Source organism: Pocillopora damicornis, chromosome 1 (genome assembly GCF_964200805.1).
Source record: "Pocillopora damicornis chromosome 1, jaPocDami1.2, whole genome shotgun sequence".
NCBI classification, from domain to species: domain Eukaryota; kingdom Metazoa; phylum Cnidaria; class Anthozoa; order Scleractinia; family Pocilloporidae; genus Pocillopora; species Pocillopora damicornis.
Window position 1 is genome coordinate 5,762,563 of NC_142670.1, and position 14,467 is coordinate 5,777,029.

Consider the following 14,467-nt stretch of genomic DNA (forward strand, 5'->3'; position numbering starts at 1 on the left):
TGTACGCCAAGTTTGGACAGGACCTCATATTACATTTTTTAACCTTTCATTTTCTTTAATTCGGAGTGTAGCACAATGATATAAACATGCTATTTTTTTTTTTAAGTATACTTATTTTTTGCTGATGTGATGGTCGTTAAACCATCGCCTGCTTAGGGTGATCGAAGGGCGCTGGACTGCCATACGAGAGGTCTTGACAGGACAGGGAAAAATGAGACACACACATACTGAACGCATAGTGAGGGAAATTTTCTTATTAAAGATGCAGGCGATTAGTCGGCCTGGAAACTTGACAAATTTTTTAGGAAAAGTTGACCGATAGAGCTTTAATTCGACGGGTGAGTGAAAATGAATGACCTAAGGCGAAATTTAGCAAAAAGTTATTGTATAGCGAATACGACCAAAAATACAAGGAAAAAGGACATCTGAAATCTAATAAATTAACTACAGAGGAAAATCAGTTTAGTAAGACTGGAGAATTCATAAAGTATCTTTAATAATATCAAAGTCATTCCAAATCTTACAGAAATTTGACAACCTGTCAGAAAGCCATCCATGGTTTTATTGTTCAGTGACTGAGAAATGTGTTCTTCCAAGGTCCTTTTGCTTCGTGTGTCACTGGCATTCATTTCAATGTACGTAAAACCCAGCTCTTCACAAACCAGGGTACATGTAGCTGTTGTTGTTTTTCCAACTCCTAGGGAACCGGACAGAAGAGCTGCCATAAAGGACGACCCATCTTGGTCTTTGTTGTAAAAGAAAGCTGTGCAAAATAAAAAGGTTTAAAACTGTGATTCCACCACTAACATACTAACTACATGTATAAGTGACTGTCGAGTAAAATAAATCCATAAAAGTTCATAAGTTACAGCTGTTTAAAAAATTGTATAAGTGACAGATAGAAAGACAGTAATTGGAAGAATGAACATCCACAAAAGAGCAGACAGACAGACAGACAGACAAACTGAGTGACACCATAAATTAAGTAGATGGAAGAAGGGAAATAAGGATGAACAAATTATGTTATCAGTTGCACACTAGCCTATGGCTCCTATGACATTTTACTGGTACATGTATATCACACACATGCACATCAGTAACTTTAATGCAAAGTCATGTACAGTACTTGTATGCACACAAGAAAAATTATATTCACTAAGTGTACACAAAAGAGCAGACAGACAGACAGACAGACAGACTGAGTGACACCGTAAATTAAGTAGATGGAAGAAGGGAAATGAGGATTAACAAATTATGTGATCAGTTGCACAAAAAAAAACAACAACAAAAACAACAACAACAAAGAAATCACAGGTTTCTTGCCAAGTAATGTTTGGCTATTCAAGGAAGGAAATACAACCTTAAACCAGTTAAAAAGGTCTTTTAACAAAGAAACATTTAATGAACTCCACAGTATAAGTTTATGCTCATAGAAAAAAAAAAACTCTTTTAGAAGCCAACAACAAAAAGAAAATTTTTCAGTTCTTGTTAGTTTGCTGTTCAATGAATCATGTTAATTTTGCAAATGTGCGGCAAGTTTTTGTATTTGCAGTAAGCTGCACCCGGATTTGTTATAAAAATTTAGGGAAAAGGTGCAGTGTATATGGTTATGTTCACAGTTCTTTTTTTTCCTCTTTTGAGCTGTGCATTACAATGTACCTTGGAAAGTTTACTCTTCCCAGGATCCCGTCCCACGACAACTTGACTCTTTTTCTTGCTCACTGATTGGGTAACTTTTCCACCATATCTTTGAATCAGATCTGCTGCCTCCTCTCTCTCAATACTTTCCAAGATTCCTGTAATAACAAATGTCAGTCCATTCAAACAGTTTTCTGCTTCCTAAATATTATATTATCAAGTACATGCATAATTTAAGATATGCAGACAAATAATTAATTCTTCCCTTGAAGGCCTCTTAATACTGTCCAAACTGAAAAGTTATAAATGGTGAAAAATGAAAAAAAACTCTGTAGATACACCATAAACATTTCAGATCATTGTCAGCATCTGCACACCCACCCCTCCCCTAACCCAACAACCATCAACTGCTTACAACTAATGGTTAACGTTGGATAAGGGGAGGGGTAGGTGGGCAGTTTCTCAGATACTGACATTGAACCAACATTTGAACAACAACTGAGAGTAAAAGGATAAAATACATTTTTTTGTTTAACCCTTTAACTCCCATGAGTGACCAAGACAGAACTTTTCCTTACAATATCAATACAATATCATGCAGACAAGTGATGAGAATAAAGACAAATATCAGCCAGGAGATTATTAGTTGATCCAAGACCAAATTCTCCAAACTAACATAACAAGAATTGTATGACAGACAGTAAGGAGAATTACTATTGACATATCAGAAGTAAAAGGATTAATCAAAGCATGCATTTTACAATTTTTTTCTGTAAACTGTATCTGCAGATTTTCCAAATAAGCCTTAATTCTAATAATCTTCATTTTCCTTTGTCTTGCATCTCTCATTAAAATTTGAAAGGATGGAAAACAAACTATAAAGAGCTTTGAGAGATAATAATAATTTAACTACTGTAAGAAATTAACATGTAACTTCTCCCGAGAATATCCATACAATATCCAGCCGACATGTAATGAGGATACTAAAACTTATCAAGTACATGTAGTTGTTATAATGATCTGACAACAAACTCTCATATTTATTTACAGAAAGCAGCTAAAGGGGAGAATTAACAATCAGATCTTGGTCTTTGAAACCTACCTGAGGGATTTCCTTTGAACCAAGTGCCCTAGAACCATCTCTCGCCATAAAACTACGGTAGCCAGATTTTTTTCTTTTCCGATGAGGGTGGAACTTCAATCACTTCCTCTGATTTTGACACTTTGGTGTTCCTTGGGTTGGAGTTCCTTACTAACATCTTTTTTTCCTTTTTCGGAGTAACAGTTTTCTTTGGACTTGGTTTTGAGTCTCTAACTGGAGTTTCTGGAACTGTGGCAGCTTTGGCAGCCAGATTGCTGGCAGGAGTTGGGTACTTCCTGAAAAGTCTATGGATAAAATTTGAAGAGAATAAAAGTTACGTGTATAGTCAAATATTCTAACAGCAAAGAGTTGTCCTCACAAGGCAAGAGTTGTCCCAAATAGGAATGTTGATAGTAAAAGACACTGCTGCTTTGAAAAATGGAGACATAGTGGTAACATCTTCCTGGATTGTCAAAGTTAAAATCACCAAAAATGTACCTACTGTAAAAGTTTTGTCATTATTGTTACTGTTTTTGTATAAATTCTAGGTACAGTAATGGTAGTATTTTGAATAGTGTTAGTATTGTAAGTAATGTTTTGTTGCAAGTATTGTTAGTAATGTGTCATAGTAGGACAGGTTTACATATACAAAATGTAACACCAGTTAACAAATTTGAGTAGTTTTGGATCTTAAACAAAGCCAAATTTAGTCATAAAATGTTACTGTTTCATCTAAAAGTAACTTATTTAAGTGCTTAATGACACATACCTTACACATGCAATCATATCAGATCCAATCCATTCTAGTATCAGGGTAGCTGGTTCAATTAAGTAGTAATAGTAATGATTAATTTTGCAACAATAAAGTATGGTAATCAAAAGGCTTACAAACCTTTTTCTTCTCAGAGGAAGCCTTTTTAACCTCAGACTTTGATTCTGAGAAGTCTTCCTTTCTTTTCTTTGATGGTTGCTCTGTTGTGTGACGGCTGACATTCCTATTTTCTCTTCCTTCTTTTTCTCTCCCATTTTTATACTCTTCTTTTCTATTCACTTTGGGTCAGATCTTTGTGGGAAATGAAAACAAAAAAAATGATTGATGGTTGAACAGGGAATTAAGGGATGATCATTATGTAGGCTTAAAGCTCTGGATCAAGCTTAAAATTTGCACTCTTAAGAGTGATCAATTTTCTAATTTCTCACAATAATACCAATTCACAGTTAACTGAGCAGCAATGTGATGAGAAGAAAGAAAATCATCAGACAAGAGGATAATTATCACTTGATTGAACACCATATTCTCAAAGATATTTTCATAAAACTTGTGTGACAGACAGTAAAGAGAATTGATTTTAATATCTTGGAGGTGAAAGGACTTGTTCCTTTAAGGAAGCCCATGGTGTTGTTTCTGCCAGAACTATTCCTCAATTGTTCACTACTGGTACCCATTGATTTTGTGACATGGTATGTGTTCACTGTAAACCATCCTGATATAACTATAACAGATTGGCAAAGGGTTTTATAAGGGATGCGTGACTATGCCCAAAAATAAACATGTAATGCATGAATTTTATAGAAAGGCAAGGTACGTATGGTGAGGTTTGAAGTTTTCCGTATTCAATGTATGATGCATGAAATACTGTTAAAAATACACTGGATGCCTGAATTTTTCTTTACAAAAAAATTATGGGTGGAAAAAGTGTAGTTAGTTATTCACCTGTTTTCTTTTATTAGCAAATGTTTTCCTGGATTCCCTTTCAACTGGAGTAGAACCAAAGAAATCAAGTGCAGAAGTTGCTTTTTTCTCTTTAGGTTTGACTGGACTGAAGCAAGAATAACAATCCATGTGTTAAATATTTCAGTACCACAACAACATTGTATTGAATTCACCTTTGATGACACTGTCTTTATTATTTTTCTGTTGTTTTTTTGGTTTGGTTGTTTTTCATTTTCAACCCTGATCACATTAAAATCAGTATGCACATTCTCTAAACTGTTCTCTATGTGTTTCTGAGGGTACTGACGAGGAGAACAAACAAGAGCTTAGTTGGTGATCATTTCCTTTATTCTTGTGCCCTTAACCTTGACACCTGTGTGTAACATGTGCCTATCCAAAAGTTAAAATTTTGGAGAAACCAGAAAAGCAAACACAATGCACAGTAACTTTTAATAAATCATCTTTCCCTGCAAAGAAGCTCCAGTGAAAGAAGACCATTTAAATAACTTACTTTCAACAAAAAAAAGCCATCAATGCACATTAATGTTTGATTCAGGAGGGATATTGTAAAGAGAAATTAGATGCTAGTCATTCTTCACAGTCAAACTGAAGGGTTAAATGTATTAGCATAAGAGCAGTGTCCTATGACAGGTCTAACATTCGCAATGCTTGATAGAAGAAAGGAAAAAAACAAACAAACAAACAGACAAACAAAATTTAGCTGGATATTTTTATAAGAAGCCAGATGCTTCTCCAGAGCAATATCTTATGTTCAAAAATGAACATCATGGTTTGGTACTGAAATGTCAAATATAATGAAAGAGAATGATGAAAGATACCTCTCTTAAACTTGCTGGACCTCTTTAGAAGGTACATTGTCTGTTTTGCAGACTTTTTTAATTTGCTAGGCACAACTTCTTCCTCATCAAACACATCAAAATATAACTCAAGTGCTAAAATATTCAAATTCTATTTGAGGCAGAGTGGTCTAATGGTAAGTGTGCTGAACCCTGAATGAAGCAGATGGCTTTGTCTTCTTTAACAAGCTAATACATAAGCAATGCTAAGGTCACGCAATGTTAAAAAAACTGACATCATCTTACTGTACCTCAAGCTCACCTCACACTAAATATTTCTCTATCCAGCCCTCCCACTCCATCAATAAGCAGAGTCGGCCAAAAAACCTTTGTGTCAAACTCAGTCATGTAAAAATATTTAGCCATCTTATTCATTATGAAAAGTATCCAAAATGTTTTCACATTCACATGAAATTCAAGACGATCACATTTTGAAGATAAATAAAACCAAAGAAAAAAATTAAACCAAATTCATATTTTCACTCTTTCTATCCTGTTAATAAAACTGTTAATCCTATGAAAATTAAATATATTTATGTAAAAAAAAAATGAAATCACAATTCCCGTGAAGATAAAGTCTCCACATCACCTTTCACATAAAAAGTATCACGCACCCCCAATAATTAGACATAATTTCCTTAACCGAGTCTAAGCTGATTGCTCTTCAACTTTTCTTAGCTTTTGAACTCTCTCCCTTCTTTACTGATGAGGCTTTTCTGAAACAGAGATGCATGAAAGAGAACCAGGTTCTGAATACAACCTGACATCAGTATCCATATTCTCCATACTGTTCTCTATACATTTTCTAAGCTGCTGACAAGGAGAATTTGTTTAATAATCAAGGGCTTCTATAGTTGGTGATCATTTCCTTGACTCTTGATTCAGGGCTGATATTAGGGTCAAAGAGTTTAACTACAACTGTATGAAATGGAATGAAATTGATTTTTGGAGGAAGAGGATCTTCATCAGAATCTAAAATAGACGTAAAATTAATTTAGAAATAAGGTCAGGACATCATTGTGATATTGTACGTATAATTAAGTGAATCTTTTTATATCATGTTTTTGTAATAATGCAAATTGCATTTGGAATTGACAAGGACACTGTAAAGCACAATACACAATTAATACTAATACAGAGGTATAACAGTTTGTGTAGAGTCTCAACATCTGTTCCTTTTGAAACTGTTCGTGTTCATCCTAAAACATTACCTGAGTCAATAATGTTTATTCCTTTCTTCTTCCTCTTCTGATTTTCTTTTGGTTTTTGTTTTCAGGCAATGTCATCATCCTCACTTCTTGATAAACTCTGCCCAGCAAATTAACAATTACATATTTTAATTCACACAACATGAGATAAATTTGCTTCTTTTGACCTAACAACAACAACTGGATAAGATCAAAGGGGGTGTTGTTCCTTGGAGCACAACTTTCTTACAAGACATTTTATTCCAGCTCAGAAAATTGAGAGAAGACACCAGGTGTAGAAACCAATCCCCCTCCTGGCCCCAGTCTGCAAGTTTGACTTTCGCACAGATCATACAAATAAAAAAGGTGTGAGCTTGAGTTAGGCAATTGCAAGTACATTGTTACGCCAGCCATATTCCCAAATTGTCAGGTAAATTGCTCTTTCATCAAGTGACAAATGTTTCCTATATTGTTAGTATTGCTTATGTTATACATAATTATTTCTTGTTACTTATATTTCCTATGTTATTTCCCATCTCATAATTAGTCATTCTGTTCTTGATGTATTATGTTCGCAATACTTTATGTAGAAACCACTGGCAATGGCATGTAAATAGAAGAGTTCTGAGTCCAGTCATCAGGAAATTAAACTTATCTAAAATTTATTGCTGGCATGTTGGTTACACCAGGCTTGTGGAGAAAATAGTCTGAGTAAGGTGAAGTCTCAATGTTTCTTTATCGATCACCTTTCAAGTTGATCAACAATTTCATTTTCCCTTCAGTCTGAGTAAATGAAAAATCAAAATTGATTGATCAAAATTGTGAAACAGGCATTAGAATTGCATACTGCAACTGCTCTGCAGAATTAGTAAACTGCAGTTTGAACAAATTTGAAGGGAATGCTAAAGTCCTGGATATTTCAATGTTGAGTGAAATTTATGTAGCAGTGTATCACATCACATTGTTCAACCCTTAAACTCCCAGATGTAATTAACATGTAACTTCTCCCTAAAATATCTCTACAATATCCAACAAAAGGGTAATGAAAAAAGTTACTATCTTGATCTAAAAACAAATTCCTATAACAAATGTACAAGGAAACTTCTAGAAACAAGTGGGGAGAATTAGAAAACAGATCTTGGGAGTTTAATAATGAAGACAAAATTGCTTCATGATATGACCTTGTTAAAGATAAAAAACAAAGGCAAACATTGTAACTTATCAGCCTCACTCAGCTACCCTGACATACTCAGACTATTGAAAATTACACCTACAAAGTTAGTTAACACACAGTACCACACCATTTTTTACGTTCCAGCCCAGAAAGATACCTTAGGTTGGATATATGTAGTGGAATGAAACTCTTCTTTAAAACATGTTGTAAAATTACCTACCATGTGCCAAATAAAAGATTCATGACAGAGGAAATTTTACCACGTATGACAATACATATCAATTTTAGCGAAATTCTGCCGCTGAGAACTAAAACGACCAACAAACCATTTTAGTATAGTGATGTGTTCACATCACTCTCCGACATTTCGCGCCATCTTTGGGAATCTCCTGTACTTCAGTCAGCGGTCACCAACTTAGTTAGTTTCCAGACTCCTGCTATTTCTCTTCCGCTAATTTTCCTAAAAAAACAATAGGTCAAAAGATAACCATAATTTAATTCAAATTCACGGAACCAAACGAAAGGAGCTGTCAGACGAGGGAGGTTGAACCACGTGCAGTTGCCCCAATAGATTGCTTTGAAAATGGCAAATAGATCCGCGGAGAACACTTCTCAGGGGTACGTACTCTGTCGTGGATGTCGATATTTCCATGAATGACTGCGCCCTAGATTCGCGCCGGCTCGTTCTGCGATGTGGTTCTTTCGTTGCGCTGTCGTCTCCTCGAGTTATATCGTTTCTTTATTGAAAAATATTCAAATTCGCAGCATGAAATTTGCAAAACGTTATTTGAAGTTTTATACGCTGATATTCAAAAACAATTTCATGTAATATACAATGACACTATAGAAAAAAAAAAACTGCGCATAAAAGTTCTACAGATTGGATTTGAATGGAATAAGTGAGGTCGTGCACGTTTTCCCAAACTTAAAATTACACTGGTTTCTAAATTGTGTTTGCTTGAGTGGTAGCAGATGATGGAGTTTATGCGCAGAATTGGATACAACTGAGTCAAAGAGTTAACGTTTGTAACACTCTTCTTTGCGTCTGTCTTTCAAATATCTGATTTCATAAAATGTATTTAGTCTCTATTGTAAAACTAGAATCGGCCATATCTCCGGAAGTTTTAGTGCTTACTGTGATTTGATAAACGAAACGAAACGAACTGAAAATATGAACATCTCCGTGGTGTTCTTAGCTAATCAAATCCTCTTCTGTATTTAAAGGAAGGACTGCGCCATTTAGCCATAAAATGTAGATCTATAATTACAAAAGAAAAAAAAAAAATCCGTGAGGCTGCAGCATCGATGTTCGTAGTCGACGGATGATTCGATTACGTGACATGACACCTTCCCTGAAAAATATCGCGTGACTAGAGTTGTTTTGCGGCATGTTTCTGATTGGAAAATAATAACGATAAAAAGAGTTTTCGTTGAGGTTTCAGTAATAATAATGGTTGTTGTGTTATCATTTGTATGAGTTCTGGACTGAACTGACCGGTTCATCCATAAGAGGGGCATTGGGATTTTCGATATTTTTTTAGGATCGGTTTTTGTGCCATGGAATTTTGGTTTTTCAGATTGTGTGTTCATTACGGATTGCGGATTTTCCGTTCTTTAGCATATGTTTTTCGGTTTCGTCATAAATACTTATCTTATGGGTTTCGGATTTCGTTTCCTAAGTGGTTTTCGGATTTTCCCATTTGGATTCCGGTTTCTCTTCGATCCAAGCGGCCACTGATCTCGAATAGCCGCGAAACAGGGTTTTGAGAACTGGGATGTGAACACTTATAGATTTTGACGGTTTTGCATGAGGTTTTTGATTTTGATCTAATTTTTTTGCGGTTTTGCGGTTGTGGATAAATTTTTCGACAGCTTAGAGGTTTCTAATGGACCCTCTCATCCTTCTGTACAGTGGAGTTCCACACGGATTCTTGTTTTGCAAATTGAAAATCTCTCTTTCTAAAATTACAAATCTTCATTTTCGTTCTGTTCCGTGTCTTAAATTACAGTAAGCCTTGTGTAGTTATTTCCTCTGAAATTGTATGTGGATCTTTTTATACAGATTTTCATTCTCAAAATTATCAATTTAGGTGCCTCACAATTATCAAAGAGAGTCTGTTTGATCTTGGCTGTCTTCTTCCAGCTCTAAATGAAATATTGAAGTAACCTTTATCAGACAATGATGACAAAATTGTTTACATATCATAATAATTTGATTTAGCACCCTTCTTCCAAAAAGCAACCCCTTTGGAATAAGTACCCCCTTCCCCCCTGTTTTATGTTGGAAAGTTAGACAGGTGATGATGTTTTGCTAAAAATTCACTTGTAATTTCATGCTTGCACAATTGATCATTATTATTACATGTATTATTATTATTTTTAAGCTTGTCATTATTTTTATACTGGCCTTTGTCAAGCAAAGGTTCAAATCTGGACTTCAAAACTACATTGGATTTCCTGGTTCGCTGATGTGAGAACAGAATTGATTAATAGAGCAAAAAAATCAAGGCTTATATTGAAGGTCAGCAACATATAGTCTGATCATTGTGTACTTTTAAGTAGTTGTACCTAAGTCTAAGTGACACCCAGCTACATGTACTTTTTTTCAAAAAAGTTGCAACTTGTAATAAAGGCACAGGGATGTGCTGCTGGTTTGGGTGGCATTTTCATGACTCACTTAGCTATAATGGGGTTACATTTTCAATAGAGTTACAAGAGTGGGGACTAACTGGAAAATTTTCGTACATCAAAATAAGGATTTACAAACAGGAAGATTCAAACTAGATTTAAATGTACCAGAATATTAATGCACTGAAAATGAAAAGTAAAGTGTTCTAAATTCACATAAACAAATGTGTCACTTCATTTTAGGATCATGACCTACTTAAAAGACTTGGTTTTAGCTAGATAGATGCATCTATAAACAGAAATTGACTAAGTTGGGATCACAAGTATTACATTTCTGGTAAAGTGACTCACTTAGCAGATGGGGTGTACAGTTGGCCACAGAATAGACTATAATAGGGCAGGTATTCCAAGAGGCCAGCAGCACATGGGTAGATGGCATCACAAAAGTAACACTTTCCACTTCATTGACCAAAAAACTGACCCCTACCCCTAATCTACCAGGAAATTGTGCCATTTCGGTCAGAATATAAACACAGTGCAATAATATGAGGCACTCCCTTATTGAATGGGTCTAATGGGAGTGTATTTTTAAGTGAGCTTAATTTGGGTGCCCATGTTTTACTAATGTTTGTGTGGTTTCCTTTCAGACCATTTGATTTTTTTAAGTGGTTTTGGCAACAGATTCACCATGGCTGTTATGTTTGGAGCCACTTCCAGCACATGCCTGAATATGTTTTTACAACTAAAAAATGGAATTTCTCAGATGCCTGACCCAGCTGGATGGGTGCAGGGTAAGTTGTCATACCATAGCAGCCTAATTTTGAATAAATTGAGTGTTTGTTTGTTTTGTTTGTCTTGTTTTGTTTTTTCTCTCACTGTTAAAATCATTTTAAAGAGTATAGTAGCTATAGGTTAACTCAGTTTCCATGGGTCAGTATTATTTTATGAACAAATTTTAATATAGTTATTAAATGGAATTTAACATACAGTTTAAATGACTAAGAGCAAATACATGCATGGTCAGTAGCGTTTTCAGACATTTGGTTTATGTCTTAGCCAGCTGTTAGCATCCGTGCAGTATTTGTTGCATTCTGCATAGTTTGCATCAGCACTGCTGTGGATGTTAGGGCCCTGGGGCTGTCCTCATCCAGCAGTATACCTTATCAGTGTATGTGTTGGTTTATCGTGTGCCCGTGTTGTGTTTGCTGTTCTGTAGTGTGGGATTCTTGTCCTTAAGGATAGCAGTTCTCTGTGTTTCCTCCCCTCAACCCCAACTTCAGGGTTTGTTTTGCAGGGTCTATTTCAGCAAGCTGCCACTTTAGCGTTGGGTAGGCCAGTTGGGTGTTCTAGCATCTTGGGGTGTGACTGTAGTTGCAGCTCCTGGGCCCCTTGGGCACCCAGCCTCCATTTGTGATGTGGGTGTGAACTTGATATTAAGTTATTTTTTTGGAATATTTAGACAGGCTGGCTCAGTTTGGCTTTTAAAAGCAGGTGTAAATGTGGGCCTCTATAAATGATAACAAGGCCAGATGACCACACTGGGAGCCACATTCGTTACTCTTTGTTGAAGTCTGTCAGTTGTTTTACTCTTTAACTCTCAAGATCTGATTATTGATTAATTCTCCCCTCTAGCTGCTGCACAATTGCATATTCATCAGTTATGAGAACTTTTCTGTTAGATCAAGAAAACATCTTCTACCTGAGAAGGTTTGGGTATTCTCATCACCTGTTTGCTGGATAATGTAAGGATATTATAGGGAGAAGTTACCTGCTAATCATTTCTGGGAGTTAGGGGGTTAATTTCCCCTGCTTATAACCAGTACAGAGAAGATGTAGGAGAGTATGGGGCCTATGGTTTATCATCCTTAGCTGAGAAGACAAGAACATCTAACCATTTGCAGATGTTGTATCAAAGGCAGCATGTTCTTGTCAGTTATTTTAAGACCTGAGTGTTGTTGTGGTCAGGGACTTAAACCCTCAGCTACCAACATAGCCATAACACCTTCGCAATGTAAAAAGAAATCACAAGGACTCATCCAAAGCAGTCGCTAGATACTTTAATCTGCACAATCATTCTTGGCAGCATATGGCACTTTGTGGCCTTTCCCTACATCTAGGCAGTTCGGGCTGCATAACTCCAGAACAAAAATTATCTTTCGAATAGGCACTCTTAAGCCACATGGTATCAACGAATGCTTTTCATTCAGCTAATATATTCTTGTTTTCCTGTCACCATATTCCCACCAATAACATAGCTCCATTTTCTGCATATAAATACACACACAACCCACAATTCCTCCAATTGCTTCGATGAAGGGCTTTTTGCGCTCAAAACGTCAGCTTTTAAACCCCTTACTCTGGCCAATTTACATTATCAACTCAGTCAAAAATACTTAATTACTCTGTTATACTCTTCCACTGATGCAGCACCACAGTTTCTTTAGAAATTTACCCCCTTTACCTGCACAACAGTCCAGCACTCAACACGAGCAAGCAGAAAAAAAATTCCTCTGTTTTAATTAGTTTTTCAGATTATTGTCACTGTTCTTGTATACGGGATCCTGTTCTACCCATTTTTTGCTGTCTTACAACTGACAACAGACTGGCTCGGTCCTTGCTGGGTTTTCTTTATGTTACAATCAGGTGAGGTAGCTATTACTTTGTTTATGAATACCAATTTGATCAGACTGTGAGTTTGTTTTTGAACTAGCAAATACAGTACCAATGGAAATTTATAGTTAAGAGTCTAGGGAATATGGATATTGATGTTAACCCTTTAATTCCCATGAGTGACTAAGAGAGAATTCCTCGTAATAGTGTAGTCTGATCGTCCGGGTGAGTGTAGTCCTGAGGAGGACTGATGTCGGTGACTGACGTTTCGACAACCGGAGCAGAAGTCATCTTTAGAGCCAAGGAATAGTTGTTGTCAGTCGAATGTTCCTAGTCCGGTTTGTGTAAACTGATCGGTCGATTTTGCCGCGATGTTATTGGCTGTAAGACTCAAGTGGCGTAGGTCGGTCGTGATTGGTCAGTCTCGACCGTTAGTAAAGTTCGGTTCGTTTGTAATGTTAATGTCATGGATGAGTCGTTTGTATGGTGCCGGTAGTGGCTGACACCTGTTGAGGGGAATCTGTTCCAAGTTAGTAAACCAGATTTCCAGAGTCAGGCGTTGAAAGTAGTTGGTGCTGTAGGTTAGGCATTGCGCAGAGTCCCAGTCAATAGTGTGGTTCGGGAGTCCGTGATGTTCAGCAACGTGAAATTTTCCATTCTTACAAAAAATTTTGAAAGTTTTTCACATTTTTTAGCTTTCTTGATCAACTGTCTTTTATAAAGAGCTGAAAAATGTAGGTTTATTTCGTCAAGTGACCGCCTAGAGCAAGAATTGCGTGACAGGTGTAGTTGAGAGAAACTTGTCACAGTCGCAGATTTTAAAAGGCATCCAAGACAAAAATACGGTAGTGCCCAAAGTTTTTTGATGATTTTCAGAGATAAAATTATGGATTATGAAGGGGTATCAAGATTAGTGTTGTAGCTTTCTGGCAAGGGGAGATATTTGACCTCAAAGTTGTCAAATATTTGGATGAATCGAAAAGTCTAAAACCACAGTCGTTTATTTGCCTCTTTTGATTTACAAGCCGTCTATCAAATTGACTGATAATTGCGGCGGAAATTAACAAAGGATGTAAAAGTATGTGTGCAAACTCTCAGAGTAATCGGTTGAATACCATCGCAGTGAGAGCTTCATACATTTTACCTATTTTGAAGCAATTACAGAAACCAGTTCGTCTTTTTTAGTTTTGGGGTAGACCCTTTAAACTGGCAAAGTTTCATTGAAATCGGTGAGATGGCATGTAGCACGACTGCCTGGTGCTGTCGTGGACAGGCTCTTAAAGGCATTGAACAAAACGGATCCAAATGTGAATATTTATCTGACTGTTCCCTCAGGCTTTAGGCGGGCGCTTGACTGTTTTTTTTCCCTCAAAACAAGGAAGACTAACTTCTATGTAGTTATTAAGTCATCCAAAAAAAAAAAAGGAAAAGAAATCAGCGGAGTACACCAATGCATGTGTGAAGTAAAACGAGTGACTCAGGCATCGCACCGCTCGGAATGATCCTAAATGATTGAGCCATTTTTTTCGCGCTGTTTGTTCTCTTTACGTGACCCCACGTAAGAGTAAGTTCGCCCTC

The 14,467-nt window shown here is 36.4% G+C and overlaps 1 long non-coding RNA gene across 1 annotated transcript; it reads right to left on the reverse strand.

The window, feature by feature from the left end:
- Positions 1-477: 477 nt before the first annotated feature.
- LOC149051562 (uncharacterized) lies at positions 478-8,047 on the reverse strand. The gene is made up of 4 exons (XR_016180763.1): positions 7,872-8,047; positions 5,553-6,598; positions 4,434-4,539; positions 478-1,796 (listed from the first exon to the last, which is right to left on the reverse strand). It is a non-coding gene; the product is annotated as an uncharacterized LOC149051562 (long non-coding RNA).
- Positions 8,048-14,467: the final 6,420 nt, after the last annotated feature.